This window comes from Poeciliopsis prolifica, unplaced genomic scaffold, assembly GCF_027474105.1.
Source record: "Poeciliopsis prolifica strain line A6 unplaced genomic scaffold, Auburn_PproV2 SCAFFOLD011, whole genome shotgun sequence".
NCBI lineage: Eukaryota > Metazoa > Chordata > Actinopteri > Cyprinodontiformes > Poeciliidae > Poeciliopsis > Poeciliopsis prolifica.
Window position 1 is genome coordinate 11,149,667 of NW_026562386.1, and position 12,633 is coordinate 11,162,299.

The 12,633-nt window shown below is 35.1% G+C and overlaps 1 pseudogene; it reads left to right on the forward strand.

Annotated features, from left to right (window-relative positions):
- The first annotated feature begins 5,649 nt into the window (after window positions 1–5,649).
- On the forward strand, window positions 5,650–6,865 carry LOC129364352 (uncharacterized; annotated as a pseudogene).
- Window positions 6,866–12,633: the final 5,768 nt, after the last annotated feature.

Below are 12,633 nucleotides of genomic sequence, written 5' to 3' on the forward strand. Positions count from 1 at the left end.
TTTATAAGTGTGAAAGAATACTTACCATATTTTTATTTGTAAAAATAGTTTTGAAAACATTTCATTTAACTTCAAGGTTATACAATGCTTAAAAAGTGGTCTTTCACATGACATTTTTTAGATAAAAATAAGGTTTTTGATCATAGCATGGCAAAATACAATAAAGTGCATGGGATATGACTACTTTTAAAGTCCTGGTGTCTTTGTGTTTTTAACATATCAACATGCATATGAATTGTTTTTAAATAACAATAATAATAATAATATTAAGTTTTAAATAAGTCAGGGTTCTAGAAAAAAACCCAAAACAACAACAACAAAAAGAAAACATTGTTCAACCTTTCTGGACTTTAACTGATCACACTGTCAGATTTTTAGCATCATGAGCAAAATAGGACAATAGCAAAAAAAGAGAACAAAAAACATCCCACTGAGTAATGGAAAATTTCCTGGAAATGTGATTATACAACAGCTATAGGAAAGATCTTATCAACTTGTAGATCTTACTGTATCTTTTTAGCCATTACTCTGTAGCCATATTGGACCAATGACGTCTGTACATTTGACAGGAATTATCTCTCTGTGATCCAATTGTCTGTCTGTTACCATCAAACCAACTCTCCAGGGACATACAATGGGAGTATCAGGTCTCTCTGTTATCTGTAGGACCTTGGGGAGGATAAAAACCCCGTCGTAGATCGCGGATATCCCATTGTGGAAAGATTTGGGCTAAGATGGTAAAGTGACTGATTGCAGAGGATCCGTGTGGACATGCTGCTTATAATGCTTAATCAACTAACAGCTGGTTGCATCACCAGTACTTACTCCAAAATAAGTGAAATAGATTGAATGTAGAAGTACATTTCCCAGGTGGAAATTCAATCATCCATCATTCAGCTGAAAGTAAATACTTACAGATGGAAACAGTTACTGTATAGTTTGAAATTGATGGAGCAACTCATGGGCATCCTGCCTTTTCCCTGTTTTATATCTGGAACTGTAAATTGGAATAATATAATTTTTCACCGAAGTGAAGAGGTTTACAGACTTCTTACATCATCAATGATGTACGGGCATGGATATGAACACTGAGTCACAAGAAAACAATGAAAAAGCCAATTGAGATGTTTTCATCCAGGCAGTCAGATAAACAATAGAATACACAACTTTCTTTAATTTTACTGCCTACATATTATTGATGCAAAAACCTCCTTTTGATGCATTTATGTTTTCATTTGAATATGAGTGTTTTGGAAGTTGAATTCATTATCAAGAGTCATAATTTTTTTTTTGTCTTTTTCTGTAATATTTGGCCTTTTCAATTATGGATTCTGTATCATCACTGAAGCCACGCAAATAGCCTATCTTTATCATTTTATGGTTTGCTGATGTTGACTCCTTTGTTTGATTGCTTATGCCTCCAGTGTTCTTGTCGTCTTCATAAAGGGCTTTATGGATAAGACATATTTTTAGAAACTAATTATTGGTATTACCACAGTATCTTGGATAAAAATCACAATGTGGCAAAAATAGAGAAGACTTTCTTCACTAAACCTGGTTCTGAAATAGATGTTCTATGGCCAGAAACACATAAATATGAGTCCTTACGCATGTCACAGGAATGTAATGTCACAGGCATCTGGACAAAATGCTAACAACTTGTGTCGTGGCTACACTGTACACAAATACATACTGACAGATATGGCCACATCATAAATCACGCACCAGAAAATACGGACAAATACATTAACATCACAATGATCAGTTACATGAAAAATTAGGTTTTAGTATACCATGGTATGGCTGCAAGAAAGCACACACACACACACACCCACACCCACACACAGAAATAAAATGACAAACACTGCCATCTCAATGTTGCCAGGTTAAGCGAGATGGAATTATACTGTTCATTGGTATGTCAGTCACATCGCTCCTCAGAATCAAATACTTCCTTTCCAAGGGGATACAATGATTTTACAATGGTGTGTAATGTTTTGGATTCTCCAAAACTGAGAGGAAATTATTTTCTAATTCCAAAATCATAACTTTAAGGAAGGCGTAAACAAAAAGAAGAGGCCCAGTCCTCAGGACCTTCTTTAGGATGAGCGAACTTGACCAGCACCATAGTTCAATCAATCAATCAATCAAATTTTATTTGTATAGCACATTTCAGCAAAAAGGCATTTCAAAGTGCTTTACATCATAAACACAAAAACATAAAGTCATGCAACATAGAATAAGCAATACATTGTTACATATTACATTTCAAATACAATTCTAAACAGGTGTGTTTTTAGTTGAGATTTAAAGGAACTCAGGGTTTCCGCTGTTTTACAGTTTTCTGGAAGTTTGTTCCAAATTTTTAGTTATGTGACTATAGAGTCACACAACTAAAAACAAAGCGATTCTTTAAGCTACATTCTGCATTTTGTATTTTGTTTTACAAGGAAACTAGAACCGACCAGAGCACTGCAAGAAAGCATATAAAAGACATTACAAAGCAACTTCAACATACCAAATTAGCTCTCTGTCATAATGGGTCAAAGTTAAAAAATAAAGATGAGTTTTCAGAGCAGATTTAAATATGCATTCAAGATTCATTCATGTTTAATATGAACTGGAAGTAAATTCCAGTTTGAAAATTACAAAGACCACATCAACATGTGGGTGAGTAAAATGTACAACCTTCCAGTTGCAAGAAGACTTCTTAAAATATAAACTTACTGGCAAACTGTAAAGGCAAACAGTGCAATGAGACTAAAACAGGGATTATGTGCTCTTTCCATGTATTCATTTATTATTCCTTAAATGAGTCCACCAATTACAATATATACCTTTGAATTCCATTCTTCAAAGAATTATGCTCAAAACTTATTTTAGGAATAAATTAATGTCCAAGTAGTGAGAAGTGCAGTTCAATATTTCAAATTACATCAAAAATGTTTTTGCTGGAGCTGTGCTTTGCAGAAGGTTGAATGTTTGTAGATAGTTTTGACCTTTATTTCCAACCTGGCTTGTATGCCAAATCATTGGTGCAGGAAGCAGGAAGCATAAATGTCATTTTTTTTTAGGGTCATTCACATAGAAATCATTCTGTAGTCTTTTAAAGGTAAGAGTGTTTTACAGGCAACAAGGAAATTTATTTTTATTGAGTATTATCACAGCCTATTTCCACCATACCTGCATGTAAATTAATAAATTAGCTCTGATTCTTGCTAACATTGCACATTAACAAGTTATTTGTTTTTGCCAAGTTTGAAACATTCTTGAAGCTACTGTCTAGCAAAAGTATTCAGTAATTCTTTTGTTAGACACATTTACTTTAAGATCTGTTTATATCGTTATTACGTTACATTTGTATGTCCGTGCCATTTTGATTGTGCAAGATTCAGCATTTATTTGATATTTGACAAAAGAAAGAAATGACAGAAGAATCTCTCTGCTATAAAATGTGATTTATAACTTTTTCATTCCCAGCTGAATGATCAGGTTATGTCCAAGTGCCTCTCATTGCCATCAGACCACAGACAACGATGAGAGCATTGTCCATGGCTTGATTAGATGAATGCTCTAATGAGAATATTAAAATGAATGATGTCAGTGTCCATATCCAAAATGGCTTCCACTATGATGCTGTCTATTTCCAAAACAGAAAAGAGGCAGCAACATGAAGTTGGACATGCAAAGAAAAAAGGTTTGTCATTTGAAAGGCCCTCTTGATGTTACTACATGTAATTTGTCACAAAAAAATGCTTTTAATCCTAAAAGTCCTGCTTGATCTACTTTGAAATATTTTTAGATAAATATGAGAAGCCATGTACTGACCACACCTGACTCTCTGAGTGGTGTCTTTGCCCTGCAGAGAACTACATGTAGAGGTTACTGACTTGTCCACAGGTAGAGGAAAATTGGATGTGTCACAGCCTGCAGGGTTCCAGGTGGTGTGCTTCTCCCTTTGAGACTCTCTCCTTCATGAAGTTTCCACTGGGATGAGAATCTGCGTGGAAACAGTTATCTGCCACACACAGCTTCTCAGCAGTCACCATATGTCTTTACCTTTCCTCATTTCACAACATCCCTTCTCGTTCCCCAGTCCACCATATCCCCAGGACAAGAAAGAAGAACAGCGAGAAAAGTTGTCTCTTCAAGTTACGTCAAGGCATTTTGACACAGTAACAGTAATGAACCTGTAAGTCACAGGTGGTAAAAAATTTAAAGGCGGCTTTGGGTAGCTCCTTTCTGTGTATGAATGCTGAGGTAGGTTACCTTAAGTCCAGTAACATTAAGCTAAATGTTTATTGACTCTAATTAGTAGGGTCAGGACTAATTAACTAAATTAATTAATTATATAGATTTTGAGTCTTCTCTTGGCCCACTGGGTTTTAAATTTTGCTTCAAAAACTGATCTGATGGAAGAGCTGGAATAGACTGCTGGTGGAAAAAAGCTATTGTTGTGTGTTTAATAACCAAATCAACAGAATGAAGAAAACGGATATCTTTGTTGTTGAACTAAATGTCCAGGTATTCCAAAATTTAACAGCAAAAAAATAATTGCTTATTTTGTCAATATGTAATTTTTGATTTGGAAGCAATTCATTAACTTCAGATTCTGCAATTAATGCAATTAAAAATGTTCCATTGCTCCAATTAGCTATCAAAAATTTATAGATTTCTGTCTATTTCTTAAGATTACAATTAGCATTTCAACAACAGACAAAAGAAACAGTAATTATGTGTTTTAATCTACTTAAATGCTGTTAGACTAAATAAAAAAACAAACATATAGATTAACAAAGAAAAACAATCTTTTCTTTTTTTCTCTACAAACTAATTATTAACTGGAAAATTGCCTGATGAGGAAATACATATTCAATATATTATTTAACTTAACTGGAGGCTTAAATTTATGAAACATTTATTGGTTTCTTGTCAACCTACAGAAAGAGGTTTTTTGCCCTAGTAAAGAACTACCAAATAACTTTAAAACAAAGGAAACAAAGAGATGAAACAAAGATTTGTCAGTTTTCAGCACCAGGACTGTCATTGTCTGTTTAAATTTCATAGCTCCAACAAGGATCTGAGCTCATGCAGTCCCCCCCCCATCTCCCTTTCTTGGCTCATAAAGGTCAGAGTGGGTCACTGGACAAACAGCTGGATTACTTGCCTCAGACGTCACTCTGGGGCAGACAGTGTCAGTTTTAACAGTGTATTGAATGGTTGAGTGGTTTCAATTTTGAAACACACAAGGACTGAATTATTAAAACAACAAAGGGAACTCTCGCTACCCTTAAACTGAAGGGTGTAGAGAGGAAAAACAACTCAGAACCTCACAGGAATTCTATAGAAATGAAGAGATTAATACAACACTAAGGGGAGTGACTCATTGAGGCAATTATTTTTCATGAATTGACAACTTTCATACAATCTGATAGGACAGTAGTTTCATGAAGAAGACCATGAAAACACGATTGATGTAAAATAAGAAGAAAATGAAAAGTTCAACACAAGAATTGCGGACCAAGGCCAGGTCGGATCAATCAACTGAGAATGATTCTCAATCCCATAAGAAACAGCAAGAGGACAACCAAATAGAAAATTCTCTGTCCAAGGACAAAGTTCAACGTAATGAAAAGGATTTATGGGCACATGAGAACGCATAGAAGGAAACACATAAAGGAGCTTAAGAGACAACGCAGAGCTGCACAAGAGACAGAACTTGAGGTGAAAAGAAATCACCAGAATGAAAAAACATCACTGAAGTGACTGAAGCACAAAGATGAAGAAAATTTGAGCCTATGAAAGGTAGTCAGATCACTAAACAAGGCTTTGTTTGATCTTCAGAGGCAGTTGGCAAAACAAGATTTGAGACACCAAATCCTCCAGGAGAAATTTAAAAAAACTCATACAGAAAATGCATTCCTGCAGAAAAAAACCCAAACACTGGAAGCTTCTACAGCGAATCTTGATAAAGAGGTTGTTGAAACCCAGACACTCCTCCAAAAGTCCCAGTAAGAGAATCAGTTTCTTAAGAATTATGTGGAGAAGGTCAAGATAAAGCTGGCTGAATCGATTCAGCCAAGCAAGGAAAATAAGATGAAATTTGAAAAAAGACCTCCTGTGTTTACATGAGCATTATATGAACCTGAAGATGCAGAGAGAAGACGCTCTGACAGAAAACAAAAGAGCCACAGAAGTACTATACTGTGATGAGAGAAAAATTGGAATACAGACTGATATAATTTGCAAACAGGAATGTAGGATTATAGAACTGTCTAAGGAAGTTCTGTGACTCCATGAGAATGTGCAGAAATGCAGAATGGTTAAAGAAACTTATTCTAAGGTGGAAAAGTTAGGGCTAGATGAAGAGACAGGAGATCTTTTTATTCTCCCAGACGACAGGAAAAAGGAAAAACTCAGAATGTATCACGCTGAAAACCATAGATTGTCCAAAAAACTGGAACAGAAAGAGACAGAAATTAAAAATCTCAAGCATGAGGAGAAGAAACTGCAGCATGTGGTGAAAGTAGCTCAAGTGTAAGTTAGACCGACTGCCGGTAGATGTATTGGATAAATGCAGGAGAGTCAGAACAACGTTAGAGCTCTCAGAAGACAGATACAAGCCCAGGAAGCAGAGATAAGTGCATGTGTAACAAAAATAAAAATGTAAGAAATCAACAACAAAAAGTTGAAAAATATGCTTACAGATATCTCATTTTCAAAGAAAGATAAACTTCCGCCCATTCCGTCAAAAAATGTCAAACTGAAATCTAAGGACACAGACCCAGAGACCATGATGAAACCCCGAAACATTGCTTATCTACCACCTCTTCAAATCAGTTAATGTGGAAAGGCAAAAGAGTAAAAAAGTAAAAGGATGTGGTTGTTTATGTTTGACTGATAGAATGATAGCATCTGTGAAGGATGTAGGCAGAACCTCTCTATTTGTGGGAGGGTCCTGCAGGACATGTGTGGGACAAATTGAGTGGTACATGATATTTGTCCTCTTAGCTAATTGTTTTAGGCTTGGTCTCATTCTCATTCTCACTCTTGTCAGTCTGTCATGGTGCCTTGTTGGATCCACATCAGTATTTGCATTAGGATGGATGTATTCGCAGTGGTGAATGCATTTACAAGACCTCTTCCATCTACCCACTTCTCATATTGCCAGAACAGCAGTGCCACAGAAAGTAAATAGATTTTGGCTTGAATATAATTAGCCAGCTGTTTACTTGGTTAGTGCAAGAGAGGAACAACAGATCCCACAGAGCAGAGATCTCCACAAATAACCCTTATCCATTTAGGCTCTGCCACACTGCACAAATCCATTATATTTTAAACTTGTAAAAATCTGTATGACTTTAAAAATGAAAAAAGAAAATAGAAGAGAATTTTTTCTTTCAGTAAAATATTTAGAGTTATGCACAAATACATCATTTGTCAAAATACAACAAAGATTCGACCCATGTGGTCGAATCTCTTGGTCCATAAACTTATACATGTACTGTTTTCATGTTGTGTCAGTATAATGACACTATTATTAAAAAATTTTAATAATTTAAAAAAATAAAATAATTTTATACATTTTCTAATATGCCATCATGAATAATTTCTCTATCTCATACTGTTGCATAGATAATGTGAGTTCCACCCTAGCCAGGTAAACTATATTTTTCACAATTTTTGTGATTTTAGCCCCTCACAACATAGAAATCCTATACCTAGTGTAAATAGGTGCCAGGAAATTTACAAAAGGGCTTCCAAATGTTATATCAACAACCCAGTAATGATGTTACTTCAGCCCATGTTATGCTATGAAAATGCTCTGACTGCTCTGATGAAGATTCGCAGCATTCTGAATGCCTAAAGTGGCTAATATGACAAGAGGACTTGGCTTTTGTTTTGAAAAAGTCATTTAGTAATGGGAGCAATGACTGTAGGACTACTTCTTGTTGCTGTTGAGCATAAAAATCGCATCTCAATTTTTTTGTCACTCCTGCTATATTGTGAAAATTATCTCCAGTGATCACCTTTCACATTTGATTGGGATTTTGTTCAAACATTTTTAGTGAAAAGCATGAAAAAGAACGTAATTTTTCTGTGGACCTAAATTTAACAGTGGGATATTTTCACTCCTAAAACTTCACAAGCACCATGCATTGTCCTGATAAAGACTACAAAGACATCTTGAAATCCATCCACCTGATAGTTTTTGCTTGAATTTGTGCATTTGTACCAGTTTTAGACCTGCATAGATTCATCATGAGGAGTTTCTGGTGCGGCAGGAATCTCTGGGGTTCAGCCAGCAACAAGTAGGAGAGGCTCAGTTAAATACCTCACAGAAGACATGAGTAAGCTTTATGAAAAAAAGCAAAAATAAAGGAAACTTGAACAGTTGATGAGTACAACCTGTCTTATTAGCTAAAATAACAGGTGCATCTTGAACATGAAATATTTTCTAGGCTGTGCTTATCTAATTATATTTTAGGATCCTGACAAAGCCCAGCTTAAGATTCAGTGGATTTGACAGATCAACATCCTGTGTAAGTGAATTTCACTTTTCTCAGCTGTGCTGTCCATACGAGACGTATTGTCTTCTACAGCTGCCATACAGCCTCTGTCCTGGATATGAACATTTGTCTCTGCCTCTGTTCCCATGCTTGCTGTCTCCCAGAGGAATAAACTGAACATATTGCTCCTGCATGGGGATGGCACTGCTTTGTCTGACAAACAGCCTTGCTGTATTTGGTGACTCAGCTGTAAAAGCAGTTGAGAAATGGTCTTGGATCCAGAGTTGAACACAGCCTGAATACTGAGAACAAATTGGTTTGACATTGAGATGTGTTGTTGGTTTTCAGGGATGATCAAATTTACAAATTCAGTCTTGCTATAAATATAGAGAAAGATTGTTAATAAGGATTTAGAATGTTAAACAACCTGCCACAATAATATATAATGGGTAAGCATTGCTTTTTTTGTCTGATATGGAAGCCAATTAGTTTGATTAGGAAATTGCTCTCTCTCTGTGACACATTACAATTTGCTGAGACATATTTTCTGAGACGCCCTCCAATGATGTATTAGATCATCCTGAGAAATTAGAAAATTGTAGCTGTGATGGTGCCCTTTCTTAATGCCAGCTCTGCGGATGTCATGCAGAAATAATAAAAGCTGAAAATTGACGGAGATGATTTGTTTTTGCTATCTGGGATGAGATGAAATGACAATGCAGTTTTAATTAACTTTTCGTCTTGGGCAGAGGGACGAGAGAAGCGAGGAATGAATCATGGAGGACACCAGCTATTTGGCTTTTTGTCACCAGAGACATAAGCCATGCTTTTATAAACTACCAGTCAGCCACTCGATCATAAAACTGGGCCAATGGGCCATTGGAATTAAACTGAGATTTTTAATAAAATCTCAGTTTGCTTTCATAAGAAGCTGAAAATTCAATCCTGTCAAAATGATTTATAAAATCAGTCCATTTAGAATGAAGGAAAAACTAAAACATATTTTCAAATTTTTACCTCTGTGTCTCCAGATCATTTGTAAGTCTCAAGATAAGATTGGAACCTATAAAGAACTTTTACATGATAATTCCCAAAACCATTGAACACAATTTTATTATTTCATCACTCTAATATTTCAATGCATCATTGTATAATGTAATCAAGTATTGTATTTATGCAACAAAACAGTCAAGTGTTCATATCAGCGCATAGAAATAACCTCCCAGCGCCTGACATAACATGTAGTAGAATAAGTTAATTGAATTAGGAAGGATGTTATACCACTACTACCTTGGGTAACATGACGTCCTAAGAGTAGAAGACTCACCGACTCATCAATATGTAATCAATACAGGGTCACTGCTCTCTCATCAGATTGGATATTATTGATTGAGTCAGCAACTGAGAAGCTAAAAGTACTTCAATAATCATATTTTAGATCATCATGTAAGAAATCTCCTTCTTACGTTTATGAAACAATCTTGTCTTGTACAAGTAATCCTCCCCCATGAGCTTTTTTAACATGTTGTCATATTACAGCAACAAATCTTGTATTTTGGAGGTTTTACATGGTGGGCTAAGATAAGGTAGTGTATAGTTATAATGTTAAGTTAGAATTAATAATATAACACAATATAATAACAACCCAACATACTGATTTATTATTGTTACTGTTTAAAGATTTGATAGATTTACATAAGAAAACAATAGTTTATTATAAACAATATTTTTGACTTTGTTCCTATTCTACATTTTCAGTTTCCTAAGTTACATTTTTTGTAGTTCTTCTCATAACCTGCATGGATCCTTCAGCACCAGCTTCATTTTTTGCTGACCACAGACCCCTGAAATGAATGATTATGTTTGCCAGACTGGAACCTTGACCTTTCCTAAGGAGCCATTACATTAACAAATCACTTGACAGCATTCAACTCTGCAAAACATTAAAGTGGGTTGTGAGAGTTTTTCGCATCCAGAAGAAATTTTCTACACTGTGACTTTATCGGTCAGCATCAGCGGTAATAAATGCTGAAATTTACAAGCATCAGCTGGCTAAACAGAGAAAAAAAATACTTTAGGCCAAAGAAAAATTCTGTTCTCAGTTTATTGATGCTCAGCCCTGCTTACATCACGTCTTGTTTTGCAGCTCTAGGACCACACACTTTATTGACTTTGGAAAAGTGGGCTAAACACTTCCAATTATTTTTAATTTAACCCTCTAAAACCTACTAATAAATGTGTTAGTTTTGAAGGGGTATCTTTAAACATTTATTTTTGTCAAAGAAAGAAAAATGCCTTCCTCAGTATGTATAGATTGTCTAGACAGTTATCTAATCTGCTTAACCATAAAATGTTTATCAGTAGTTGGATACATATACATTTAACCTGAGTGTTGATAGACGCCTAGAAAGACAGCTAAATAAATTTTATTTCTTTTAGCGAGCATTTTTTTCAGACATTGAGCCAACACTGCACCCTACTGGGCATCAAGGAGTACTGCCAAAATATTAAGGTAAAGGACCATTCTGTTGAGTCTGTTAAATCAGATAAGTCTTTTCTGAAGTGACTTTGTGGAGATAACACATCCCAGCAGAAAACTGGGAGCAGATATGCTTGCTCCCAGTGAATTCTCCAGGCCTTTCTTTGGGGAAAATGAAGCATGCCCAAGTCAGAAGGGATATAATGCCCCTCTGGGTAGTTTTGACTCATTCTGATAGGTGTCACTGAAATCAGACTCTGATTCATCCTAAATATTTAAACTACCTGAACTAATACTCTGCAGGTCAATTCTTGTTGGTGACACCATTACCAAGCCTTTTTTAAGATTAAATAGAAGTTGACCCAGAAAACACATCACATTGCTCATACAGAAGGAATATTTTAGTGAACTGGTCAGATATATTTGCACATTGGGTGAGAAATGGGATACACCCTGAGCAGAAATTTGGAGAGACTATTAAAATACACAATATTGTACTGCATAAAAAAGGGAATACCAAGGAAGAAACCATGTGGTCTCAAGAAAAAATGCAAATTCTATGTTGCAAAGCCTTGATTGAGAATATGCCCACATAATAATTATGTAAAGTTGAGTGGGAGAAAAAATTGTGGCAGTAAAAGGTATAAAGCAACAGGGACAACATTAACATTTGGGGAAATTATGAACCAAAGCTGATTCAAAAGTTCAAATACTTTTTTTCAGATTAAAGTAAATAATGCATGCTGTTTAGGAATCCCAGAGTCCCAGGAAGACGAGCAGAAAGGCACAGAATCTAAGGTGCTTGATGTTCAGTATGAAGTTTGCACAGTAAGTGATGATTTGGGGAGCTATGGCAGCTGCTAGTGTTTTCTTTTTTGTGATTGCATTAGATATAATATTTCCAGCAGACCTCACCACTTGCCCACCACAGAAACTGAGTTATTCTGATTCACAATATTCCAACATGATGGTCTTTTTTGACTTTCTTTTGATCTCTTTCTTTTCCATCTCCATCCTTGCAAAGAAAATGTTTCTTTTATTACTAATTGCCCTTTGTTCTTCAGTGACTCAGCGGTTACTGTTGGCAAAACTTGTCCTAGACACCCACACTTGACGCAAATTTTTGGTTACTGAAAAACTAAAGCTTACAGAAGATAGTGGATGCATTGTGATAATGAAAAAACTATTAAACTGTTAACAAAGCAATTCTACACAATTCCTATTTTAAAGATTGGTATTAATTTTTGCGAAACTGCATTGGATACTTGCTTATTTTTCAACAAGCCCACATTTCTGTATTAAAAATATGTCTTTATATATTATTAGTCTGGTGTGATATTCTAATCTTAAATGTTGCAATTTTATAAACTGTAAATAGAAAATCATCATAATTAATAAACTCTTGAAAAAAGTCTCCATGTAACTAATCCAAATGATTCACTTAAGCAACTACTGTAGGTAACTGAAATAATTTAATCTTCTTTAATTGGATGGCTGTGTAAATCATTTTGTTTATGATTTTATATATAAATAAGAGTTTAACTTTTTAAAAATGAAAGTTACAAAATAAACGTTTGAATATGTGCTAGGTTGCTGAGACTGATCCTTGCATTTACTGTAAATTTGATACTTAGTAATATTTTG